Source organism: Pezoporus flaviventris, unplaced genomic scaffold, assembly GCF_033815535.1.
Source record: "Pezoporus flaviventris isolate CSIRO_AGI_PZ_B2104156 unplaced genomic scaffold, CSIRO_AGI_Pfla_v1 ptg000070l, whole genome shotgun sequence".
Taxonomy (NCBI): domain Eukaryota; kingdom Metazoa; phylum Chordata; class Aves; order Psittaciformes; family Psittacidae; genus Pezoporus; species Pezoporus flaviventris.
Genome location: NW_026892618.1, coordinates 1,668,424 through 1,690,657, shown reverse-complemented (window position 1 = coordinate 1,690,657; position 22,234 = coordinate 1,668,424). Strand labels below are relative to the sequence as shown.

The window sequence follows — 22,234 nt, the reverse complement described above, 5'->3', positions numbered from 1 at the left end:
GCTGTTGAAGAAGAATCTGTCTAGGGACAAGATATGCACATCACAAGACTGTGCATGAGGATCCTATGCTCTAAATAAGCAAAACTGAATGATAAATAGGGGCAGGATGACTAGCGGAAAAATGAAATAGAAGGCTGAAATGATTTGGCCAGAGTAGATAAGTTACAGAGAAAGGAGCTCAACTACCTCCACTAAATACTGGTCCAGCATCTTATTCACCTCAGTTGAGGGACTTATAACACCAGAGAAACAAACAATCCTAACTTTATTTCCACATCCCAGCAAAGTTTGAGCAATATGCAACTTGAGCGTTATGTAGGTTGAATACGAACACCATTAAAAGCACTTTTGCTTGTGGAAACCAGGGTACATTACATCCAAGTTACTTTGATATAATACTGAGTAAAATACCATATAAATCAATATCATCATTGTCCTGGGTTCAGCAGTAGCAGTCATTTTTCTCAGTCTTAGTAGCTGGTGCAGTGCTGTGTTTTTGACTTTCAGCCTGGGAACAGCGCTGATAACACCGATGTTTTTAGTTGCTGCTCAGTAATGCTTACTCTGACCAAGGACTTTCTGAGTCTCATGCTCTGCCAGGGAGGAGGAGGAGCTGGGAGAAAGCAGAGAAAGGACACCTGACCAAAACTGAACAAAGAGGTATTCCATACCACAGCACATCATGCCCACTATATAAACTGGGGGCAGTTACCCAGAAGGGTTAGATCACTGCAGGGGTTGGGCTGGGTATAGGTTGGCAGGTGGTGAGCGGTTGTATTCTCTTCCCTTGTTATTTCCCTTATCATTATTATTATTGGTTGTAGCAGTAGTGGGTTTGTGTCATACCTTAGTTACTGGACTGTTCTTATCTCAACCGGTGGGAGTTACATTCTTTCCATTCTCCTCCCCATCCCTCTGGGAGCGGGGGGCGGAAGGTGTGGGGGAGTGAGCAAGTGCTGCATGGTACTGAATTACCGGCTGGACTTAAGCCACGACAATTATCTATATCTATAGATTTAGCCTTCACATCTCTGTACTTTTCCTGCTCCTTCAAACAGAACACCTTTACCAGTGGCAGCTCAGATGTCTTGTTGCAATTTTAAGTGATCATTGTCCTGAAAAAATATTATAAAAGTAATACAGGCTTCTTATGAAATATTTTTTTCTTGCCACCCTGTTATCAGTCTCAAAAAAATTAAAATGAATTTTTTTTTTGTTTTCCTCTCATGGCAATAAGGGTCTGAGAATTGAACTGGCATAATATACCTTGTTCTTACTATCATCAGTAATAGACTGGTGACAGTAAGACTGAGCTTTGCAGAGGACATAAAGCACAGACTACTAAATTACTTTCTCTTTACCTGTATCGACTGTGCAGCACTAAGCAGTAAAAATTTAATAGGTTGGTATGGAAATTTCAGTCAATGACATCCAAAGGGGACAAGGTGCTGACTAAGATGTCATTTCTTTTACTTTCTTTCTCTTCATGGGATTGTCATAAAATTACATCACTGGTATCTTCACTGCTAATGGTCAGATGGTCCTCAATTCACAAGAAATATTTTGAGACAGATGTTTCACTATTAAGCTGCTAAAACCTCCAGAATCCTACAAGCAAGATTATTCTAAAGAATCAAGGCCTGTTAAGTAGAACCTCAAAGTGCTATTTGCCTACTGATACTAGAGAACACTAATACGTTTGGAATGAAGCATGTTTTAGCACTCTGCTGAGCTGAGCTAGGGATAGACTCATCCTTTCAGTGTGAGTTATTTTATAGTTTATTCACTTAAAAGGAGCATTTCAAGGAAGAAAAATGTACGCTTCTTACTGAAGTTCCTCTATTATTATAACTTACTACTCCTGTCCTCTAAAATGGTCACAGCTGAACATCTCCCAGGCAGTGTTTTGTTTTGGAACTGTATATTCTTAAATATTTCTTACACACTCCCAGTGCTTCTCAAAGAAACACCACATACTACAATGTTTCTTGGAAAACAATGAAAATTGGCAGAACAGTTTCAGATTTTTAACTTGACGTCTAGTTAAAAGTGTGCATTTGCTCACTCTATCAAAAAAGGTACTGAAGTTTCTCTCAGGGTGCAATGCTAAGGCAAGTGGTCAAGACTGGAATTCAGTTTTGCTGTCTTTTCTTTCATTACTACTCTATCTTCTTGCCACATATACACTCTTTATCATAGTACATACTCCTACAAATTAAGAATGCTAAAGATTCTCCTTTTTACCTGACTCTGATGAAATTAACCCAGGAAAGCAGTGACTGATAGCATAAATAGGATTAAGAATCGCTGATTTCAGCTGGATGACAAAAGTACACATCATCTGAAGAGCTAATATGACTGTGTTATGTTAAATAAAGACTGAAGTTAAAAAGTGGGGGATGTAAAAGATATGTTTAGTCTCATAACAGAAAACAATATATTCAGTTTCAACAGTATTCCATCTTAGAAGAAATGTTTTGCTTGATTAGCTCAGAGCACTTCACAGGTACAAGTGGGCAGCTTTTCCTTCTGTCGAGACAAGGTGGAATATGAGGATGTTAAGAGACCTGTCAAGGTCACACCACGAGAAGGTGACAAAGTTACACAATAAGTCACTACTGATTCCCAGCTCTCCTAGAGCAATAAAACTACAGAGACTGCAATACAATGCTTTTCAAAGGGTTCTAAGGTACCGTATGATATACAAAGGAAAAGATTACAAACACTACACTTTTCAGCACTAACGTCTAAGGAGTACTTTGAACAAGAGACAAGTCAAACAGCATCTTAGTCTCAGCTTTATAGCTAAGGGAGATACGGCAGTAAAACAAATACTAAGAAATCTTGTATAACTCATGCACTTGCTCAAACCATTCCATATATCATTAATTAAGTCTGAGTAAATAAGTGAGCGTTAGAAAAACACTGATAGGGGCCACAGGATCACACAGGGTTTATTACCTTGGTTTTCTCTTCCGTGGCAAACCACGATACTAGTACAAATACGGTTTTTGAAAAGTAAAACAAAATAAAACAGGCAAACAGACAACCCAAAGGCTCAGAGGGGTCCTGTTGTCATGGAAACAAGTCACCACTAATGAGCTTTCCAAGACGTGAGTGATTAATACCTGAGTCCTGTAAATAAATATTGATTCAAAACCCAAACACACACACATAACAAACCGGCTGCCAGCAGCCCAGTTAATGGGCAAACAAGACAGCCTTCCCGCAGTTTGCGCTCTCCATCTCCTGAGCCGCGCTGTTTACATACCACCGCCTTGCCGCCCTTCCACTGCAAGGAGGCATGCAAAGTTTCCGAAAGGCGAGGTGCCGGCTGACAGCAGCAGGGACAAAGGCGGCGATGGGCCGGGTTAGCACCGATGCCCTTCTCCCGGCCGGCAAGCAGAGCTGCCGGGAACATGGGCACGGCGCCTGTAGGTCTGCTCTCAGGTAGCTCCCAGGAGTGAACAGAAGCGCGATCCGAAACTCCCCCACCCCGATACAAGCCAGCCCCTAACCTTGCGCTAAGTATCTCTCGGGTCACAGCCACTTTTTCCAACGAATCCCGAAGGAAACCTCGCCGCCGACGCGGGGCCGGGTATAGCACTGGCGGTACCACCGACCTCAGGGAGCTGAGCGCGGTGCTTTTAGTCCACGAGCTCAAGAGCCGCCACCTCCTTCCCCATCTCTCCGCTCTGCGACTCCCCCGTCCCCCTTCAGTCCCCGCCTGCTTCTCCACCTTCTCTTTCGCTCCCCCCGCCTCCGTTCCAACCGGCTGCTCTCCCTCCACCTGGGAACGGCTCTCCAGGTGCCTCCTTACTCGCGCTTACGTCCCCTCTACACCATGAAGTCGGCTCCCTCTGTCCCGCGCCTCAAACTTCCCCTCACGAGCACCCGACGCTCCCTTCCTGCCACGGAGCAGGGAGCACGCTGCTCGGCTCGGCTGGAGATACAGCTACTCGGAGCCGTGTCCCTGCTCGGGGAAGAGCAAAGCCGCTCGGCGGTGGCCACTCACCTTAGGAAAGCCCGGCGGCATCCCCCGGGGGTGCGGGGTGGAGGCAGCGCGGGTGGCAGCCGCGGCATCACCGATGGAGGTGATACCCAGCAGTGTGTGGGGCTTTCCTCATACCCTCCTCTTCCTCCTTCCCCTTCTGCGCGGCTCGCCCAGCAGAGACGCGCAGCTCAGCTGCTGCCGGCACTGGCCGCCCTCCCGCGGGAGGGAGCGCACTTAGGCTTTCCACGGGGAATGAAGGGTGGCGATGGGAGAATTTGCAGGTGAGGTGCGGGCGGCGTGCGGAGCCGCTCTCCGGTGCCCGCGGGGCGGTTCCCCCACTGAAATTGGTCTCTGTCACTGGCGGCTCGGCCCCCCTTCACGGGGGGGCAGGAGGTGACAGTGCGGCGGGTTCCCCCCGGCCGGGGCTTTAACACGCTCCACACGCCGCTCCCTACCCCCGCTCGGTACGAGGGGATTAAGAGTACTTGCAATTTTAAAGAGCATTACATTAATAAAGAGCGATGCGGTGCTTTTAAATCACTCTCGGAGCGTTCAGAAGCAATCCTCTCCGGGAACAGTTTAATCGGAGGGATCAAAGCTCGGGCGCCACGTCCTCCGGTGCCTCAGGCGCAGCTTGCCCGCCCGGGGGCCCCGAGAGCTGAAACTCCCGCTGCTCCTGGTTCCTTAAGGAAACGCGTTGTAAACTAGGAGCGAGGCAGGGGGGACTGTTCAGGGGCGCTGCCGTTTGTCCACCTGTCAGTCAGTTCTTCCGTCTGTACGTCCGTCCGTGTGTTCCCGCGGTGCCAGTGAGCACTTGCTGGAGCTGGCAGGCACCGGCACCGCATAGTAGGGGAGCGGCGAACACCGGCCTCGGCTCGGCACCAGCGTCAGAGCTGGGAGCCCTGTCCAGGGCTACGAATTAAACCAGCCGAGGGCAGACAGGGTCTGTCCGTTCAGCTAGAGTTCAGGAAGAGGTGCACGCTTTAGATCAGTCGAAGCCTCATTTTTTTCACAGGGTGACCCTAGCAGACACACAGGGGCAGAGCACTGCGAGCCCCCCCTGATTCTGCAATGAGGAGCGACACAAAAGCACATCTGCACGCCTAGTATGCCCCTTGCTGCTGCAGCCAGCAGAACGGGCCCCTCTAAGGCAAATACTGCAGGAACTCTGGGAGAGAAAGAAGATGTACATGGACTGGTGGGCTCGCTTCTCTAAAAATGGCTAAATCTTCCTCTCCTCTCCCTCCCTTCTTTTGCACCACAGCTCTGTAGCCCAACAGGTGGTCATGACTCAGAGGAGGAGACTGCTCTAAACCGATGTCTATAAATGATCTCATATGAATTCAGATGATAATAAAACCTATTTTTCAGTAACATGTTAATGTGTAAATCGTGCAAAGCAGGGAGCTCCGCTGTTGCAAGAGTGATGACTCTTGCCTACCACATGTACATTATTTATCGTTTGGGGATGTGGAGCTATGTTTAAATAAGGCTGTTTGATAACATAATCTGGATGTTCTACACTGCTATCCTATAATTATGCTTTGGAAGAAGTAAAGCATTATTTCTTAACCGTAGTCTCTCTCCCTGATATGTTTTAATTCGTAGTCTTGTGTGAAACTACATGTTTTGGATATTCACTCAAGTGAAGTGTGCTTTCTGCACAAGCATTGTATATGGAAAGCAGCCACCATAGATATACTTCTCAGATCAGGCAAACATATATACTATGACTTTCTTCACATTAGAAAATTTACTCAGTTGTTTAAAACCAGTAATTTGAACAATTTCAGTGACTAGGTGGGCTGCTGTTATTTTTTTATACATTAATGACAGAGCATAGGACTGGTAGACTACCAGTTCCTCTGTTTGTTTTACAGTTGTATAGCATTGCTGATTCCTCCATTTCACTAAACCCAGAGAGAACAAGGGCAACAGGTTGTTCTATTCCCTATTTTTCCTTTCTTTCTTCTTTATAAGCAGATGGTATCAAGGAAGCTCTTCCCACATGGACACACAGATTCAAAACCATTCTTGTGAAGTACGCGGGCTTCCACCACTTCCATGTTTTTGTTTGAGCTTCTCTTCCTATTAGGGTAACACACTACCAACCTCATCCATTTCATTGTTGTGTGACCAAAGGAAAAGCTGTGGCCAGAGTCTCCTTTAAATAAGAGACAAGTGATTCTGTATTACTCGTGCCTATTTCCTAAGAGGCAGACATTTTCAAGTAGGTATATGTGTGAGGGGAAAGAACAGGAGGCAGGGTGCTTATTTTTGTTTGACTCTATTTGAGGGAGAGAAAGAAATGCTGGACTTTTACTGGTTTGAGCTTTCAGTTGGCTTTTGGTCAGATCCCAAATCCACAGGGCTGAAATGCAACACACAGTAATAGGAAATGCAAATTAGGACAAGAAATGAAAATTAAATCCTGATCAGTGATTCTGCCATCCCATGCTAATGCCAGATGCAGCAACCAAACGCTTGTGTCCCAACAGCCTCATCATCATCTGCTTGATGTAGTGTGGCCCTTTTGCAGTAAATATAAAATAAAACCAATCTGATATTTTAGGTAGGTAGTAGACGCTTCCTATTTTTCTAAATAGCCACAAGTCTTCCTGCTGCAGCACTCCTCTCATTTAATAAAAGCTGTTTAAAGCCGTGACTCCTATCACTGTTTAAACTTCAAGTATGTATCTGGTATGGAGAGTGACACTGAATATAAGACAAGTGAGTGATTTACCTATTACTCTTGCCTGGAAGCTGTATCAGGACCAGGTTCCTGAGTGTGGTAGTGTTCATGATTGAGCTTATACTACTTCAAGGTTTCAAATTTAAAGCTCTATATAAAAACTCAATAGATGGTTAGAATCCAAGCAGCGATTGCTTGCGTAATTGTGGTATAAAGAAGCCTCGAATGGGAGCCTCATTTGGGACTTAGAACGATACCACAGTAAATAATATAATCATGAAAAATAGCATAGAGCCACTATTCAAAGATTCCTTTTCTCCCTCTGAAGTTAGAGGAAAGCACTTTTTTAAAGTTCACAACATCTGAGTAACCAATTTACTATTTTAGCTACTTATGGGCTAGCGCTGCTGGCTCACATAAATAACTTTGCTCACAGGGGGAGTCCCACTGACTTCAGTAAGAACAAGATCACACCCTAGGTTTTACAGTACAGAACTTTGCTGAAGCAGCCATGTCAGAGGCCAAACGCTGTAACTATTTACACGCATGAGTTATGCATAAAGATAAGCATATGCGTAAGCCTTTGTGGGACTGGCCTCAAATTTCTCAGGTTTTCACGACTAAAGATTGTACTTTGCCAAAACCAACAAGGCTGTATTGTTCCATCCTTGGAATTCCATGCGCTTTTGCCTTCTGTATAACTGTTAACATACACACAGATTTTTTTCTCTAGGCCACATCAGGAAATCTTAATCAGGAATTATGAGTGCAGAATTATAGTGCATGTCAGTATCCAACTAATATTTTAAATGGCTAATTCACCTTTCTTAGTATTTCAAATAGTTTTTATTTGACTATTATGACATGAAATGCACACTATTTCTACATAATATTTGGAAAAGAGTGCCTTCAAGTATTGTTTCAGTCATCTTTCATAACTCATCTTTAAATATTATGTAGGGGAAATTTGCATGGATTTTTTTTTTGTGAGGAATTTGCATGCTAAGGAGGTACAACCAACGCATTATATCCTTCCAGATGAGAAGTGTTGACATCTGTAATGAATTAACAATCAAAGCGCTGACTGCAAACAGGGAAATCCAAACTCAGGTGGTTTGGACACAGCCCTAGCTACCACACAGTCCTGAAAGGATGCCAAAGATGGTTTTGAGAACTAAATGTCAAGGACATGGCTCAGGGACAGGCCTTAATATTGCTGTCCAGGCTGTGTATGTGTGTGTATCTAGCTGTATATGTATATCTCATTTGCAAGAAGAAACTGATATTTAAAAGTGGATGAGAACCAAGAACACTGGTGTATACTTCTGTAGACATTGCTGGAGCCATGACCTTAGAAAGGACTAGCTGCAACATAAACATTTTATTATTGTTTTAATTAGCTGGGGTTTCTAAAAAGAAAGAAATTGAAATAACAGAGATAAAACAATAGTTTATAGTTGTGCAAGGACATCTGGCTGTGTGATTTACACACACACATAGGCACATGTACACAAATACACGTTCACTTTCAAGCCCACATCTAGGGAAGCAGAATGGGGCGCAACATTACACAGAGAAGATGACTCCGCTGTGCTAGCTCATGGTAGGGGCTTGTGCTGATAAATGCACCCTAGAACACAATTTAGTGTGTGGGATTGGCATTAATCCTGTTATCAGGCAGGAAGGACATTCACTCCTCTTCCCACACAGCAGCCCACTGTGAATTCAGGATACTCTCTCTTCCATTTGATTGCTATGCAAGTCAGACTGCACCACCTCTCTCCCACTCACCTGCACCCCAGGCAGATGCTTGTTCAGAAGGGAAAGACAAGAGGGTAACTATTTTTGTGTAAGCAAATAAAAAGTACTGGTTACTTCTTTGTGTAGACAGTGGGTTACACTACAAAACCTGACATTTAAAACCCATGCACACTTGTCATAGGACTATTACACAATGGGTGGATTATCGCTCAATAGCTCAGTGAGGCCATCCCCAGTCTCTCTCTCTCTTTCTCTCTCTCCTTTCTTTTAGATACTTTTTGCTCTTTAACTTTCTACTTATTGCCTAGGAGAAAATGTATGATTTCCATTGTTACCAAAAGGTTAACAGTTCTGTGCTTTCAGACTGTGTTACAATGAACTTGTAAAGCAGAACATGGAGAGCTGAAGCAGTGTTCCTGTCTAACATTAAAAGCAAAGGTATCTTTACAGCTTTCTGTAAGTAAGGGTGCCATTTTTTTTTTAAGATAACCCACCCTTAGGAATCATTCCAGGCACAGGAGAGATGTTACCAGCTCCAAACGAGTCAGAGTTGAATGGGACTGTCTAACTATTGAAGGGAAGGGAAGCAAACAGGCAAGAAAGAATCCTAGTAGGTTTTTGTGGCCACAATGTCTGGCTAAACCCTCCAGTTATGATAAAGAGAGGCAGCTAGATGCAGTATTTGGACTTGGATGTGGAATCCTTAATAACAGAAAAAAGTGATGGTGGAACAACTGAAATGTAAATAGAGTTATGCAAAACAAATGGGAAGTGTGAAAAGAAAGCAAATGTTGGGACAAGTTCTATATTCTCCACAATTTGCTGTTTAAATTATTGTACAGTGCATATCACCCAATAGTTTTTCCACAAGATTAATTTTGTCACTGTTCTCTTTCTGTCAGAGATTATTGTACAGAGCTGGATTGTTGAACAGTGGCTACATTTCATTCCAAATATGGCTACACCTCAGGGGTGGGATTGTTACTGCTGAATCCTGTCATTCTCATTTTTAAAGGACTCTGAGACACGGAAAGAGCTTCACAGATGTGCGATGACTATATTTTACTGGGAAATACCATTACAGGTTGGGGGTTGACCTTCTGGACAGTAATGAAGGAGAAAGGGACCTGGGGGTCCTGGTGGATAGGAGGATGACCATGAGCCAGCAATGTGCCCTTATGGCCAAGAAGGCCAGTGGCATCCTAGGGTGCGTTAGAAAGGGTGTGGTTAGTAGGTCGAGAGAGGTCCTCCTTCCCCTCTACTCTGCCTTGGTGAGACCCCATCTGGAATATTGTGTCCAGTTCTGGGCCCCTCGATTCAAGAAGGACAGGGACCTGCTGGAGAGAGTCCAGCGCAGGGCAACTAAGATGATTAAGGGAGTGGAACATCTCTCTTATGAGGAGAGGCTGAGGGAGCTGGGTCTCTTTAGCTTGGAGAAGAGGAGACTGAGGAGTGACCTCATCAATATTTACAAATATGTGAAGGGCGAGTGTCAGGATGATGGAGCTAGGTTTTTTTCAGTGATGTCCAGTGACAGGACAGGGGGCAATGGGTGTAAACTGGAGCATAGGAGGTTCCATGTGAACATCAGGAAAAATTTCTTTACTGTGAGAGTGACAGAGCACTGGAACAGGTTGCCCAGGGGGGTTGTGGAGTCTCCTACGTTGGAGATATTCAAGGCTCGCCTGGACAAGTTCCTGTGTGATGTACTCTAGGTTACCCTGCTCTTGCAGGGGGCTTGGACTAGATGATCTCTTGAGGTCCTTTCCAACCCTTGGGATTCTGTGATTCTGTGAAATACAAAACTAAAGAAGGGAAGATAGCAAATAGAGTGGATTTTCTTGTAGTTACAGCAAAAAAAAAAAAACAAACTTGGGAATTTAGTTTTTCTCCCAATTCTTTGATTCTCTGGGTGCCCTAGACAAATGGAATGTGTTTTAGTTTAGCTATCCATAACATAAACACAAAAATATCTGGTCTCCCAGATGTGCTATGGAACATTTTTTTTGTAAAGTATTTTAAGATTCTCCGAATGAGAAGGAATTTGTGTTGCTGCGTACTGCTTACTATAAACCAGCAGGAGTTCTTCTACATCTCACTCCCTCACTGCATGCTCACTTTATGGAGTCTGGATGGTGGTACACATGAGAGACACAAGGAATTGACTCGTTCATATTTCTTAGATGGCATAAGTGATTTTTGCAGGGTAGATTGTTTAGAATTTTGCTGGGATATAGGTTAGCTTCAGGTTCACTGTTCCTTTTCAGTCCTCTGATCACTGTAGGACATTTAAAGATTTGGTCCAGTGAGGGAGAAAAGGAAGTCTGTTTTTCTTTGAGTAGAAAAGATTTTATTTTGATGGGTGCACAAATGAGATTTTTCCCCTAATCTCTTGTGTAATTCATTCATGTAATCTCTTTGTAGGCACATCATATTAATCCTTGTTATTACAAAGAGAACCTAAAACATTGAAAGTGTCAAAACATACTGCTCAACAGAAGAGGCCAAGATGTTGGATCTCCCTACCTTTTATACTATAATACAGATTTCTATCATTTATGTCTTAACACTTCACTGGAAATAGTCCCCAAAGCTTTTGTTCACGGAAAAAAGAAAGGAAGCAAAAAAAAAGTATTTGAATGAGAAACATGCAGTACAACATCGAGCCATGCCAGCACAAGAATTTTTCTACTGTATGGTAATGAACTGCAAAAGCTGGGTGAAAGGGTTTTTAATGTGAGTTGCACTCACAGACTGGAGCATACTTTGCAGAGTTGCTTATGTTTTCCTTTATAGTCAATCTCCATGACATCTCTCAGTGCAGAGCAGACACACAGAGAAAATAAGCTATAAACCCATCATGTAAATAGGTTTCCTTTGCACAATAGTCCATGCCCACAAGATTTAGATTGCCATCCTTGGGCTAGGATTTGCATACAATGAATGTGCCTTTACTATTAATGGACATGGCTCATATTCAAAATCCCTTGTGTACTAATAAGTGATTACATCCAGAAGAGTATTCCATCCTCCTGTTCCAGATTTCTTACAGATGGGCTGGAAAAGGAAATTTTTAACTCTGTTGTAAGGTTCTTCTCCTGCCTGAAATGGAAACTTCCCTGTGATGGCATGCATCTCCCTCACTGTACTGCTGTATCCTCCCTTCTGTGCTTAACTTACTGCAGCCATTCACAGAAATGTTTGTGAAAAGCCATTGTACCAACTGCACCACCGCTTTCACCATGATCTGGATATTTTCCAGAAATTCTCATAAGCTCATGCACTGTTTTAATTTCTCTGTTATGCACTGCATTACATTTTCTTCAGTATTTTCTCCTTTGCAAACCTTTGCGAAAACGGACAAGCCAACCACAGGCAGTTTGGAGGACAGGTATTTAGGAGTCCTTCTGGATGACCTGTGCCTACATCTGTAAAATATTAGAGTAAAACAGCTACAAATCCTTGAGGATCTGGGTCAGAGATGTATTAGAAAATGTTACCTTCATTTTGAAGTGCAACTTCAATACAGATTTGCTTGTTTCATGCTTCTCCTTCCCTTCTTGCTTGTATATACAACACACACTTTTGTTAGCGAAAGAAGCAGAAAGAGGTTACTTTGTACTTCAGTCCGTTAACTGTGTATTCTTGGGCCACTGCTTTTTTTTTTTGAGGGAAAAAAAAAAAAGAATTTGGGTGGCACACCTACATGAAGACATTACATATCACTGACAAGAAATGGAAGAAAACATTCTGACTGATGGACTGGTAGTTAAACTCAGGGAGAAAGCAAGTAGAGGTGATCTGAGTACATTAGAAATTCCTGCTCTTTCTGGAAGCACAGATTGACATTTGTCCACTTCTGTCTGAGCTAGATAAATTCTGCTCTGTGTGTCTTCCTAGAGGAAGGAATTATAAGTGAGGCTCCTAAAATGAAGGTCCTTTTCTGTTCAACACAAAATTTAATAAGATGCTGCAGTTTTGTTGTCCTTTGCTAAATGAGGGCTGTGCATCTTTGGTGTTCTTTGAGCAATGACTGGTGATTTATTTTTTATTTTCAGGATTACATACATTAAACAGTATCACTGTCTGTAGGCAGTAATTACTAAGCATTTGATGTCATAATATTAAACTTGTGTTTTGATAATTTTCATAAAACCAGAAGATTTTTGCAGCTCCTTTTGTGGGAGATTTTGATTTATCTTGGCTAAAGTATTTCTTTTTCCTTCTCACTGCATAAACTATATTTTGCCAGAAAGCATATCAGTTAGTATTGAGTCATACTCAGGTTGCCTAACTTGCCAAGGGGCATCCATTGTTCTGAGTTGCTCACCATGCATAACCAGGGAGAGCAATCTGGACTTTGGGGCAGTATGTGGTAGGAGAAAGGATCAGGGAAAGAGAAAAATATCAGGTTTTGGGCTTAGTGGAGATCAGAAGTTGGAAAAATAAAGTGTTTTGACTGTCAAAAGGGAAGCAGGTTTGAAGGAGTTGCAGAAGAAAAGGGAAGAAATGTAGAAATACAGAGAGAATCAAAGAAGGGGGAAGAAAAGCAGCTCATCAAGGAGGAACACAGAGGAAACTGTAAGGGATGAAACAGAATTCAGTTCACTGTAAGGATCTTAGGGCTCCTGTATAAAGCATGTGCAGAATTAGAGGGCTGGAGGTCTTTAATGACAGCTATGGTGACAGTGACTGTGGTTGCTTCTCAGCCAAATGCATAGTGGCATTTACACATCAGGGTTTATGAATCCTATTGTGCTGACTCTTGTACTAAAGTCCTTTCAAGACACCTAGGGAATGCTACCAACATGACTATCATGCCCATTGGAGCTCTGGACACTCTTCTGGGGCAAAAACACTTGCAAAGAAAAATGTACAAAGGAGTAAATAAAAAGAAGTCACAAATATTTTCAGAACTGTTTCTCAGTTTCGGAGGTATCATTCACAACTAGACCCTCCTCACCCCTCCCACGTGTCAAGAGCTTGTCCAGCTTCCAGGGGACCAGAAATGAATGTGAGAGGAATTGCACAGAATCCAGGTTTTATTTTTTATTTTACACAGATTCAAATTTTTTCCCAACTTTTCTTGTATTTTTATAGTATTCCTGCATTTAAAAGGATATTTTTTAATCAGTAGCTGTCACTGCTTTAATTATAATAGCAATATTCACTCTACAAAGCTATGTAAATCAGGCACACTCACATTCTGATCTAGTATTTCCACATTCCATTTATTGCAATATTCTTAAGAATCTTTTAACAACTATTTAAACTCTACTTTTGTCTCTTCTGCTGAAGAATTACGTTTGGCTGGATTTCTTCTGCAACTGAAGCCAGCCTGGCTGCCTTCTCTTGGGCTCTTCACAAGTCAGTTAGAGATGGGAACAAGAATACAAGATTCTCTGGGAAGCTTAATTACCTGCTCATTTTTGCTGCACAATAGTAGGGGGAAGAAAATCATACCTTATTTTGTGCTTTTTCCTTCGAGGCCAAGACTTGCTCAAAGTTTGAATGGACTAGGCAGAGCTGCTAACAGAAATACAGACTCACTTGACAGTGCCTGCTGTGACTGGAATCAGTAAAGACTAAGGAAGGGCCTTTTTGAATTTGTTTAAGTGGCAAAGAAGATGGTAAGTCTTAATAGCAGATAATAATAAACCTTCACATGACCAGAAACTATATCCAACTGTTGCAGCCTTTTAAGCACATGCAGTTGTGGCAAATCTTGCAGTTTTGTCACAGAGAAAATTCCCGCTAGAATTAATAGGAATTTGCCTGAACAAAGACTGAATGACTGCAGACTGGCAGCCCAGCCCTACAAGATTTTTCTCATGACAGCATCCAATTAAAATTAATGAAGTACTTCAGGATCACCCAGGGAAATGATGGGAGAGGCAGGGGTACAACTCAGATGAGATGAGTCACTGCCAAGTTCCTTGATGTTAGAAAGTCAAAAATACTTAGAAAACAGGAATACAGGAGAATAGTGAGAACTGCTAGCCATTAGTTGAAGTGGTTCCCAGGCAATCTGTCTGCGGTGATCAATTTGCATATATATCATTCCTGAGGTATAATGTCCTGCTTTCTAGCAATATTTCTAACCTATCTCACATGTAATTGGGTATTATGATTAAAATGTGAGAGTATCTTGTATTTTGTAAGGGAAGAGGATTACGCCTTAACATGCCACTTGGGCTCTATCTCTGTTCACTTCACCTACACCATATTTCAGCTTCTCCTCAACACTTCAAAGCAGCCCAGAGATGATGCTTTTTCACATGCAGCTGACCGCCTGATTTTTCTCCTTGCCCAGCTCAAACCAGTAAATTGTCTTCTGTCTGTGACCAGCCCTCCTCCTTTCTCTATCTCACCCTTTACACTGGATGTGGGTGAAGGAAGATGACATCCTTTTGCAGGCTGGCTGAGAAAGCAGCTGTAAATCAACTTATCATCACCTATGGTGTTAGAGTGGCAAGAGGGGAATGGGGAAGATGTAAGAAATTGGCCTGCTACTTATAAAATGAGCAAGCTTGCTTGCTTGTGTTGCAAATGCCACATGGGAGTCACTAAAATCAGGAAGAGTTTCAGAAATCCAATTTGCTTTTCATTGTGTATGCAGTTTGATTAGTGTGTACATTTCTTTCTGTTTGCAATAAAAATAGTTACTTTCCAGTCATTTTCATTTTAGGTCTCTCTCTAACACTTGCACATCAATATAACATTTGAATTGCAAATACTGTAAGAAATATTTATTTAAGATAGTAATTTCCTCTGGTTTTTATGTATATATGCATCTATATCTTCCTAACGTTTTCAGGTACTATTATAAGGACTTATTCTGTCTTCTGGCAGGTGGCTTTTAACTAGCTCCCTGTTTCTAAGTGAAGAGGAAGGGAGGAGCAGTACATTTAATGTACTTTCTCAGAAAACTGTTCAATCACAGCTTCTGAAAGAAACATCCAAGTATTGTGCAAGAATTTCAATGCACAGGGAAAGCTCCCCTTGACGAGACACTCAGTAGCACCTTGTCTGACACCCATACAATTTAAATGATTAAATGAATTCAAGAAGATGTGATAGTGAAATTGCCTCCTCTCCTATTTTTCCAGCTGCTTGCCCTTCTCCCACCTTACCTAACTCAAAATGAGGAGCTTTCTTGCTCTAGTTCATTACACTGAAAAAAGGAATGAGAAACAGTGTCTGAACCAAAAATATAAAACATATCAACACATGTCTACAGACAACATGATGGTGCCATCCAAATCACTGAAACCCAGAATACAGTGCATTTTCTCCAGTATGCTAGCTGCTCATGGAAACAGTACAAAAAGAATTAAGATAAAACAAACTTCCTAACATGTACCAGAACAAATTCACTCAGGCCATTGGTAAAGATAAAATGGGTTAAGTCCACCATGGGTCAAACACTTCTCCCAGCCTTCTTCCAGGAAGAATGCGAAACGTTTTCTCCTTAGTGTGGACACTGTTAACCTTATCTGAAAAGGAGCAAAGGCCACACTGGGTTTTAACTCCCTTGAGCTGAAGCTGCAGAAGTAAAAAGTCCCCTGATCATAACGAATCAAGAAATAACAGTCTTAGCTTTCTACTCAGCTTTATGATCAGCATTTTCAAACAACTTATATTTGCTGCTCAGTAGATTTTTTTATTTTTTTTTTTGGAAGCCTGTATATACTTATTAGACTTCTGTAACAGAAACAGTTGTTAAGTTAGCAATGGCAGCAGGCTAGTGATTTATGTCTGTCCACAGGGTCTGGCTTACCTTTCATGGAAGTCAGTTGTAGATGCATAACGCTAGCATAAACTTTGGACCTATCATGTTTTCATAAGATTAGTGATTATGGTGGCATTGCCTCTGACATGTCCTGGCAGTGAAACCATTTGAAAGCATGTAAGTCACAGGCCATTTTCATACGGAAGTATACTATGAAACTGAGGGTGCATAAAAATCCCCAGCTAGCTAGATAGTCTGGTCTGTGATCCTCCTTCACCCTTTGTTATTATCACCTTGTCTCTCTGGCTTCAGCAAAGTTACTCATGATATATACCAACACGAATAAGATTAGAAGAAGGCCCCTTGATTTACCCCCCCATATCAATACTTTCCTTTTACTCTTTTGACAAAGAGGTTCCACATTTTATTTATTATTTTTCCTTAAATAAGTTGGTAGAATGGTGTCAATTCAGGTACTTTATGCTTGATGAGGTGTAAACAGTCACCTAAGAGGGAAAGGGGGAAGAATCCAGATTTTTTTTGTCTTAAACACAACACAGATCTGTTGCTTTCAGCCAGTACCTTGAGAAAGGACTTTCTAACTTCAAATCCAAAGGGCTGTGCTCCTTCCACTGAAGTCCATGAGTCTACTGATTTGAACAGATACAGGATATAGGGCTTGAGAGACTGATGTTTAGAAATTCTGTGCTCTGGATCAACTGCAGGGACATGAAGGGCGCATCCACCCATTCACAGCTATCACACTCTGGCTAGAGAAAACATGAGCAGCAAGCTTATATTCTTGTTGTGTGAAAAGGGGGAGAGTTGGCCAGAGAAGGACCATTTGAAATTCATCAGAGTCACGTGCAGGGTCCTGCACCTGGGGAGGAATAACGCCATGCACCAATACAGGCTGGGGTTTGGACTCTGGAAAGCAGGTCTGCAGAGAGGTACCTGGCAGTCCTGGTGGGCAACTAGATGCCCATGAGCCAGCAGCAATGTGCCGTTGTGACCCAGAAGGCCAATGCTATCCTGGAGGGCATTAGGAAGAGCATTGCCAGCAGATCATGGAAGGTGATCCCTCTCTACTCAGCCCTGGTGAGGCCTCATCCAGAGTACTGTGTCAGTTCTGGGTTCCCCAGTACAAGAGACACATGGAGCTCCTGCAGTAAGTCCAATGAAAGACTATGAGAACGATGAAGGGTCTGGAACACCTCTTATATGAGGAAAGACTGAGGGAGCAGGGCCTGTTCAGCCTAGAGAAGGCTCAGGGGGGATCTGATCAATGTGTATAAATATATGAGAGTATCAAAAGGATGGTAGTTTGTCTCTAGGAGGAGCTTGCACCAAGTACTTCATCTACAGGCAAATCTTGTTGCTGATCTCACTCTTTTTGCTCTTACAGTACCTTAAATTGGTGTTACAAAGAAAACTGAGATATGAATTAAAGAAACAGCCATGGCTGGTGCTGGGCCTTTTTCCTCTGAAGGGTGTACAAGCTGCTCATGATAAATTGAAGTTTGTAGCTCACCTTGACTATCTGTAACAAAACGCTGCTAAGGTGTCCAGTTCCTTCCTTCATAAGGAAAAAAAAAAATGCTTTGCCAAATTTTCAGTTTACTACAGTCTAGAGGAACAAATGCTCTGTGCATTGGCAAGCAAACATAAATCTCAGTGCCAGCCAATGAAGAGAGAAGAGAGAGATGTGTTTTTTTGTTGAGACCATGATGTGAGCATGCAGTATTTAAAACAACTTTCCATTTTTCTTCTTCCATGTAAGACTATTTAGACAGAAGGAAGAAGTAAGGCTGGGTTGGGGGTGATTTAGTCTGAATAAACTTTTACTTAGGGAAACAAAATAGTATGACTGACTTTATGTTCATTTATGTAACATGTACATGCACAGTACCTCAGCCTCTGTCAGAAACTGGATGACCTATGTTGAAAGCGTATCTTTGGTGTAACATTGTCAGAACACAGAGGAGAACGTCCCTTTCAGACACAGACAACTAAATCATTGTGCTTACCCAGGAAATAAACCACCAAAAAGTTGTATTGGGAGAACTGTCTCTCTGGGCATGCTGTCTTCTCCTACATAACATTTTTGTAACTTCTGATGACTAGCATGTAATATGATTCAATGATAATAATGTCTTCTCCCCTTATGATCAATATGAGCCCATTAAAATGTATGTGGCTATATTTGCAATAGAAGCTTGTTATTTGGTCAAAGTGAACTGAGCCTTTCAATTCCGATTGAATAGCAGTTATTACTTGATACGCTAGGCATTGTCAAACATAATTAGTATCTCAGAAAAAGAAATACTACATAATAACAGGGATATGAAAATAAAACACAATATCATGTTATTACCACGTTGACTTTTATAAGGAACATGACATTATATTAAATGAAAATCCAATTCATCCTTGATACTAAAATAATGTTGAAAAAACCCCATTTAATCATAAACGTGGACAATAGCACAGCTCCGTATAAATTTTGAGACACTCCATGGTTTATTTGAGAAAGCTGACTCTGTTCTTGACATTTGCTCTTATATTCATGGCAATAAAGCTCTTGAAATCCGAGGAGGCGGTTTCTTAATAGCTTGGCTTATAAAAAAATCTAAGAACATCCAGCCAGCTCAATAGTCCAACCAACAGAGTACGCCAACTTCACTGCTAATTGCCTGTTTTAAGCCAGACTAGCTGAGCATCTGCTACCTTGCATTTTTACTGGGCTAAACTCAATAATTTATTTTTTTGTTATTTCAGTAACACAGATTATAAAAGGAAAAATTCAGCATTACTGAATATTTTGGCTGACCAGAAGCGTTATCTTTCATACTTTAATCCCATTCCCTTATTTTTTTTTATTTTTATTTCTAAATTAAATATTGGCAGCTTTAGAATAATTTAAAGCAAAAATTGAAAAATCTTGTTGGGAAACAGTGAATTGCAAAATATTTATGTTTCCAGTATTTTGTCCGTTTTTAAACTATCAGCCAAATCAGTGAAGAATTGTGACTATTGAATAAATGCATTTTTGGTAAATAAATCATTAGTAAAGTTTATGAGTATGAGTCACCCCAGTCTAGATACTGTACATCATCATTTTCTATGATCATTCTGTGGTTAGAAATATGTCTCATCTATTTGTAAAGCACCGAGTGTATATCTAACCTTGAATTATGTAACTGATTACAAATAACCACTAATGTTTCCATAATTTCTACTACAGTACAGCCTTACATCCCCACTGATACTGGACTCCCACTGGGTTAGACCTTGAGCAAATGAAGCTAATCTCTTCATTTAGAATCACTCATAATGTGGGTGCTTAAAAAAGATCACAATAGAGGAAGAAAATGCCGAAATCTGCTTTTTAGATGTTTACTGCTAAGACAATGTGGAGTGAAAGATTTCTAGCAAGTTTTGCAAAAAATCTGTAGAAAAAATCAGAAACTGAACCAACAACTCTGAGGGCCTCTGTAGCGCCTTATACAAGATGATCCTTCCTGTAAAGAAAAGAGAAACCACTTCTATTATTTCATCATTTCCTGAGCTCCAAATGTGGTGAAGCTGCTAAGCCAAGCGTCACCTCTGTCTCTCCATGAGCATGAGCATGATGCTAACTGCTTAGATGCTGGTGCAGAGTGACAGTCTTCAGTCTCAAGAAAACTGAGTGGTTTCCTCATTGTAATTTCCTATTGTATATTGTCTCTGAGTCTCTGCTAGAGATCCAGATCAAGCTACGGCAGGCACTGTACAATTGCAGAACAGATAAAACAGAGCTTTTCTCAAAGAGCTCATAGCTTAAGCACTGCTGGTGCCTCCAGTACCTGAAATGCTTGAAATTACAGATGAAAGCAGGAGTGTATAGCCATGACGTGTATAAAGCTCCTTAATTTTTATATATACTGACAAACTCAGAGGCATATGAGGATCTGAGTTTTAACACACTGAAGAAAACTTCTGTGATTATATTCTCATAAAAATAAATATGTTTGGAAGACATTTATCATAACAGCTTCTTTTTTTGTATTCAGAATGTTATCTTCCTTGGGAGACTTTAAATACTGATTTGCAATAAAATTTCCAAGAAGGCACAAATGGGAAAAAAAGAAAGAAGTTTAAAAAGAGAAATTGCATGGAAATCTAAGAGGAAGGAAAACGATTTTTCTTCTAACTGGCATGCAAACTAAATGGATATAGTTGTATTCAAAACACTGTCTCCCTCATTTCTCCCCCCACAAAAAAAAAGTAAATCTGCTGCTGGCAGCACAGATTGTGTATAAATAAATTGAAATTAGAACAGGTTTAGCTCTTTCTTAAGCAAACTCACTTTTATTCTCTTTATGATTAGCTAATGAGCTGAGCCATATCACAGAGAAACCATGTTGAAAGGGTGTTTAAGAAAGCAGATACCGTTCTGTTAGGTAGCATCTCAAACTTTATGCAAGAACTTACTTATGCAGCAACTGCTCCTCACTAGCAAAACAAGATCTGCAACAGGAGCCACATTTCAGTGCAGCAAAAGCCTTTCTTCAGGAAGAAGCAGAAGAATGGTTTGTTTAATTAATATTTGACACCACAGACCAACTTTTGTTCCTTTTTTTTTTTTTTTGTGGAATGTTTCTTGCTCATTGAGTATGAAAAGGTCAATAGCTTCTTACACAAATGGACTTGAAAAACCCTTCACTTTCCGTTACTCTGGCAAAGACCAGTTACTTGCTTTCCCATGGGAAGTTTCTCTATGTGATTGCAACAGAGCACTTAGGTTTCTAAAGAAGAGAAGAAAGGGGTGAGATAGGACCTTCAGAATAGCCAAAGTCTGAAAACGTTTTCAATATCCTTTTCAGCTTCTGTTAAAACTCCTCATTCTGATCATTCTAAGCCATAAAAGTTACTTAACAATAAAACTGCCATTTTCATCTCACTGACCTGAATGCACATTTGGCTGAGCTGTGTAGTGCCCAAGTGAAGTACCAGGCTAAGAAAACTACATTGCTTGTAGCAGAGAGAGGTATCTAGGCCAGGTATCTCTTTATACTACTGCAATGATATATATCAATTTATGCTATGAACAGTCAAGGCTGAGATATATTGATCCAGTGCTGGGGTTCACTGTTAAGCTGAGGCTGTGCCCCATTCCATGACAGGTTTCTTCTGGAATGAAAAGTCATTAGTGTACATGAAAGTTTATTTTGGAGGGACTGGAGTGGACCCTAACATAACCTTCCCAAATAATTTTTATAGCTTGACCACCTGTATGAAGTCTTCATTTATATGAAGACCTGTGCCAGTTGGTGCTTTCTGACAATCTCAAGAGAAATGGCCAACATCAATGAAGAACCGGGGTAAACCTCAGCGTATAAACCTGAGAATACTTGAACAGAGGCTTCTCTTCTGCAAAATGAGAATACTAAACATTCCAGATAGAAGAAACAAGAAAGCATCACTAAGAAAAACCCCTTCTGGAAAAACCTCCAATGAAAACACTGTACAAAGTACATATGAATCATCTCTTCATAAAATGAAAACTGAATTGTTAAGTTCTTGGGAAACAGCATTTAACTCTGATACTCTTTTGTGTGGATATTGCCAAAGCTGAGAACTCAGAACTGCTCTTGCTCATCTAATGAAATTCATGAGAAGTAAAATTCATAATAATGGCTTGAGTTCTGCTGCTGGTGGTAGAAGCAATAGTGTAAGATTTGCATGCTTTTAAAAGGAAAACTACATTAACTAATGTTAATCTGTGTGCATTACAAGTAAGAATTGTTAAGTTCTTCTTTTTTATGATTTACATTCCATTAGATTGCTTACAGGAAATATCATGCGTCTGCTTTTCTTTCCTAGGAAAATGCAAAATTAAGTTATCATGACAACATTTTATTGTGTACAAAATTAGCTTGATTACTAAATCAGAAAAGAATTCCAATATAAACAGATATAACAATAGTATGGCAAATAAAATCCTTATGGCTCCTTCTTCCCGTACTTAGAAAATGAAGGATGATTAGCTATATATCATAACAGGACCAACATT

The 22,234-nt window shown here is 41.1% G+C and overlaps 1 protein-coding gene across 4 annotated transcripts in view; it reads right to left on the bottom strand.

Annotated features, from left to right (window-relative positions):
* Positions 1–22,234, bottom strand: part of SHISAL1 (shisa like 1) — a 103,709-nt gene that overhangs the window by 73,691 nt on the left and 7,784 nt on the right. The window contains exon 1 of one of the 4 annotated variants that reach the window (XM_061472054.1): positions 3,624–3,715. The exons of 1 other annotated variant lie outside the window; for it this stretch is intronic. The gene's annotated coding sequence lies outside the window, so the exon portion shown is untranslated. Of the gene's footprint in view, positions 1–3,518; positions 3,716–22,234 lie in introns of those variants that run through there. 2 more of the 4 variants (XM_061472053.1, XM_061472056.1) reach the window with 2 other exon arrangements.